This window comes from Atractosteus spatula, chromosome 10 (assembly GCF_055471065.1).
Source record: "Atractosteus spatula isolate fAtrSpa1 chromosome 10, fAtrSpa1.hap1, whole genome shotgun sequence".
NCBI classification, from domain to species: Eukaryota; Metazoa; Chordata; class Actinopteri; order Semionotiformes; family Lepisosteidae; genus Atractosteus; species Atractosteus spatula.
This window is the reverse complement of record NC_142715.1, coordinates 26,626,644-26,632,125: the sequence shown is the minus strand read 5'-3', so window position 1 is coordinate 26,632,125 and position 5,482 is coordinate 26,626,644. Positions and strand designations below refer to the sequence as shown.

The following is a 5,482-nucleotide window of genomic DNA, read 5'->3' as shown; positions in this document are numbered from 1 at the left end:
CACACAGCGCCACCGGATTTAATAACGCAATAAAAACGCTATAAAATAATGTGACTAGGCACAGAAAAAGTTTACAGCACAGTACAATAATAAATGCTGACCATGACTTTAGAAGCATAAATTACCTTACACTCAATTTAAACACAAGCTGTCTTTCTGTATGAACCTCTAAGCTGGTTCATACAGAAAATGTAGAAATGCATTAGCCTGATTATGATTAAAAAACACATAATTAAACACGCGTTTGCGATTTAAATCAGAACACAATTTAAATCAATATAAATGTTTATATTGTAACGCATACTGTCCAGCCTCCATTTCTCTATAAAAATTTACTCTGTTGCACACACACACACACTAGAAGCAGGAACCGCTGTCAGAAGGGAAGATATGTTCAAAATATCGCAAATATCGATCATGTTGCGATATTTTGAAATATAAAAGTCAATTGATTGTCTATAATATCGCTATTCTATTTTTTCGAAGAAATGTTTGTTAAAAGAAAAGTCCAGCACCAGCTGGATTCAAACACACAACCTGCCAGTTGGTAGTCACGCACCTAGACCAGTAAGCTACAAGACAGCTCCCATGAACAGGCAGCCGAAACAGCCCTACACAGCCCTGTCGCAGTACACGGATATAATCATACCGTTATTAAATTCTTTAGATACGCGATTCCATATTATATTCCCTTTTAATCAAATTCTAAAAGTATGCTTGTTGACTCCGGTATCACGTTAATTAAAGACTTCGAAGCTTAAAATGTTTAGGGAGAAATGGAATACTGGTGTGTATTTTTTTCTTTAAAGTACCAAGACCAGCTATATACTGTATGTTTATGTTCCAAAATTAATATCGTTTATGACCTTCAGATGCGTTATGCTCCTCTTCTTTTTATGCTCAGCTACTAAAATTTCCCTTTAGTGGTAAAATTCCATATAAATATTCAAAACTAAGCGGATTGAAATGTGCACAGTAAAGACATTGAATGATTAAATCTTTTCACTACCAACCAATGCACCACGAGTGCCCCTGTCGGTCATTTTGGCCAGCCAATCACTTACCGCGGTGCCCTACGGTGCCCTGCGGGTTGGTTACTGCACCGCGGGTTTTTACCGCTCATTTTGAATGGCTGCATCTGTACGCTGAGAAAATATCTAACCCAGCATATTTTCCGGTTATATACCACAATGCACTGCTAGTATTCGTTGGTCGCCATTTTGGCCACGTTTTTCAATCGTAGAAGAAGTCCGCGAATATCTCAGCAATCCTCTTTTGACGAGTAAGTATAAATAATAATAATAATAATAATAATAATAATACTATCTGAATACATACAGATCTTACTTAATATTATTTTGATTAAAATAGTATGTTAATAAGCAAAAAATGGCACATAAAAATAATGTGAAGGGGAAATTACACAAAATCGTTTTGCCGTTTCTCTAATTTTATCCGTTTATTTCAGCTTTGAGCTTAGTAAACCTTAATGGTTCATTTTTGAGATTATACTCAAGAAGATATTAACCATCATTTATTTGAGTAGTAATATTATATAATTTTCTCCTAGCTGCGGTGCTGAAGTCCCACCCTACATCGAAAGAAAAAGATATAAAGCACGCAATGCGTTACTTGAAGAATGCATATGCAAGGCAGGGGGCCAGGAGATCTGGACACTGAAAATAATAGGTTTCTGGTCCTGTTAGGACAATTAGACAGGGTTTGCAAATGGTGGACAAAAATTGTCTTAACTTCCATTGTAATATTTGTTTTTTTTTGGAAATATATAAGTTGTACATTTTAAAATTTATATTTGAATCAAAATGTGGTTTTGAGTTAGATAGTGTGTTAATGTAATTAGTTTGTGTTTGTCATTACTATACTGTATATTGATGTTACCAGAATTTGTTTTTTCAGGTGTGAATGTGTATTTTCAGAATAAATTTCTAAACCAAATCATTGGCTTGGTTTACTTGTTTCTACACCTATAATCCTGGCTCCAAATCCCAGCAGCCCATCGCCTGTGTTGCACTGGACACCCTGTAAATCATCAAAAGCACATCGAGCTCCTTGGTAATGAAATTGCCAGATAAAAGCCACTTCACATCCTTTCTCAACTTGCTCAGCGAGCAGGCTCACCGCACACCGAACGAAGATGTGACATAGAGGTGTGTCCAAGTGGCTTTAAAAGGGCAGCGCTATGCTGGCGCCGTGGCTTAGTTGGTTAAAGCGCCTATCTAGTAAACAGGAGATCCGGGGTTCAAATCCCAGCGGTGCCTGTCTTCGGGCACCATTTATTGTTATAGACAACATGCTTCTGCATTATGTTTAAAGGAAGTGTTCATTTCGTTTTTGGCACAAATTGTTTTTCAAGAAATCCACACATTGCGAAAGATAAAATGCTCATCTTTCTTATCAATGCAAAAGAATTACTGCCAGCTGGCAAGAAAATGACAACGATTTTTTTTTACTTTAGCCAAACATCTGTGAATGTAGAAAAAATACGACGTGTCAGTTTCTATGGCACACTCAATCAGGGTGTCCTTCAGTTAATCACAACGTTGGTAGATCAAACGCACCCAGAGACACACTTCGAATTAATCCGATCTAAACATTACCTTCTCTAAATGTGATTGAGTTTCTTTCCACGTCCTTAGCCATCTTGATGTTTGCAGAGATTTTAAACTTTTAACACGAGTCAAGCTACAAGTAAATAGTTGAGTTCCTAAGTCGATATCACCGGGAATGTGAATATAAATGTAAAAATCAATATTTCTGCTGTCTCCTGAGAAACACAAGTATAGAGTCAAAACACAATAAATAATGCTAAAAAACTATTCAGTTAACATCCAGATGTGACAAAACACTTTAAAGACTTAGACTCCCTTTAAATATGTATTTCCTTAATATCAGTTCTCTTCCCTCCCCAGGATACCTGCAAATTCACTATCGCATATTAAAGGCTGTGTGTAAGTCTTACATGTGTTCTGTCACATCTGGGTGTTAAATTAATAGATGTGTTGTGTTATTTAATATGATTTGACTCCACGCTTGTGTTTCTCGGGAGACAGCAGAAATATTGGGGTTTTGCGGCTACAGAAAATAATGTGAACTTTACAGGCAAACGTAAGGTTACCTTAAAGAAACAAAAACTTATTGTCACCCTTTTCAACGTAATATTTTTAAGACATTTGTTTGGAATAGTATATCTTCTCGTGTCTGTGGCTGTTGTCCTACAATAACGGTGGTGAAATAGCAGGAATGTGCGGAAAGAATTGTAGATGGAACAGAAGACTCATCTAGTCGATAGTAAGGTTGTGTAGGACCGCACACACTACGATGTCAGTGTTGAGTAGTGTGGTTTAAAAGCTTTTTCACGAACCACGAAGGAGAAGAAACCTACAGTCTTCTGATCCGTAATCAGACACGTTATCCATTGTGCCATTGGCGTTTATATTGCATTCCCATACAGCACCACATTGAGTTCAAAGCCGCTACTATTCATGTGGTTTGTACTTGTGTCTAGTTACTACGTCTTTCATTATGTCTGGTTTAAAATAATGTATCTTTAAAACAGACAAAGGGTTTATGAGTCTCCCTGAAATTCACATACGAAGAATAAAAAATATCGCATTTAAAAAGAATACAGAGATGCCGGCGATAGAAAACAGAGCGTCTTAAGTGCGCACTATCACTGAACTAAACTCCCGATCGGTAAGTTTGTCGGCAGCTTTTTAGTTGTGTTAGGAAGAGCAAACAGTCCACAGTGTACATTTTAAAGGTCTAAGCAAAACAATCAGACGTGAGGATTATTCAGAACAGGAGCCTTTACTTCTTTGTATACTGAGCTTTCGGGTGAACGTCAAAGTGAAAGACAAATTCGCAATTTTCACTTTTTGATTAAGGAACAAGAAAACACCATCCTTCAAACTGGATTCAGACCAGGGACATAAGAAATACTCGCTGTTTTTTCTACAGTCTTAAGATCTAGCAACTGAGCTATCGAGAGGTCAAAAAGTAAACGCTTTGTCACACGTGTAGCCCAATGTAGTGTAGTGTTACTCTTTATTTAAATCCCAGTTTGACATCAAAATACTCACTCCCATAGTCTCGTTCAGAAGAAGAAATGGACCAGGCTTCTACTCTATAAACGTCCAGAGTTCTTATAAAACGTTTGAAGGGACATCAGTGCGGGCGGAAATTGACCCTTTTTCTAGTGGGATCAGGATCATATAAAACCTTTCTTTTGGACTGAGAAGAGTATCATGGAGACACTCAAAACATACTTGTCTTTGTTTCTTTCGAGGACGAATGGAGTATTGAGCTGCAAGCATCGGTTCAAATCAGAACTCTCTGCTACTGCAGTTGCTTGTTTGAGAGTTTCTTCAAACCTTTCAACTGAACGTTGATATCAAGTGATATTGACGGTAATATCATATGGATTTTGGTTCTCTTTTGATGGAAAATTGTATTAAAATACAAGCCTCTTTCACATTTCCTCAGATAAAAATTCTAAATACCAAAAAGTTACAATATATGGAATAGCATTTATTTTAAAATGTATTTAGTAAAAATGTAAATTAGTAAAGATAACATTGCTAATATTGATGGAGTAGAAATGTAAGATGAATTGATAGCTTTTTCTGAGCTAAAAAAGTCCTACAACGCCTCCTGTAACAGATAAGGACTCATAGCAAGACAAGACATGCTATTGCATTGCGCATTTTGCAGATACGACCAGTTTCTGCTTCTGCTGAGTGCATTTTTTCCAAACTGAAATTAACAAGAACATTTTCAAGATGCGCCATGTCCCTAAATCGTTCATCAGGACTACTATTAATATCAGGTGAAAGCAGTACAAAGCATAAATTTAACCTAAATATTAAGAGACTATATCTGTCAGCTACTGCTGTAAGCCATGTTCGGCCAACGCTAGAAATATTACTGCTCTACTACAGTAGTTAAAGAAAGCCAGTCCGACTTAGAAACAGATCACTAGTCGCAGACATAAACCGACGAGGATGGGATTCGAACCCACGCGTGCAAAGCACAATGGATTAGCAGTCCGTAGCCTTAACCACTCGGCCACCTTGTCACAAAAGCACCCCCCTTGGGCATGATTTTGCTCGGCGACCAGGCTCAGCACATCGACCTCAGATGTCTCAGAGCGGTGTGTCCAAGCGGCTGTATAAGAATAGGTTTATTCCATGCTGAAAAAAAGAAGAAAGAGAACACAACGTTTCGGCCGTGGAGCCTTCTTCAGGTGTGAGACAGACAGGGCAGTAGGCAAAGGTAAAGTAGCGGGAGAACAAAGGTTTGAGGGTGGGTACCCACCTGTATAAGAATAGTGTTCTGCCGGTGCTATGGTAAAGCTGGTTAAAACACCTATTTCATAAAGAGGAGATCCTGGATCCGAATTCCAGCGGTACCTTTTTTTTCCTATCTTGTTTTACAGAACATGTAATTTGGGACACTCAAAGAG

General features: G+C 37.8%; 1 non-coding gene across 1 annotated transcript; it reads right to left on the bottom strand.

The window, feature by feature from the left end:
- Window positions 1–5,013: 5,013 nt before the first annotated feature.
- Window positions 5,014–5,095, bottom strand: trnas-gcu (transfer RNA serine (anticodon GCU)). Its single transcript has one exon. It is a non-coding gene; the product is annotated as a tRNA-Ser (tRNA).
- Between the last annotated feature and the right edge of the window lie 387 nt (window positions 5,096–5,482).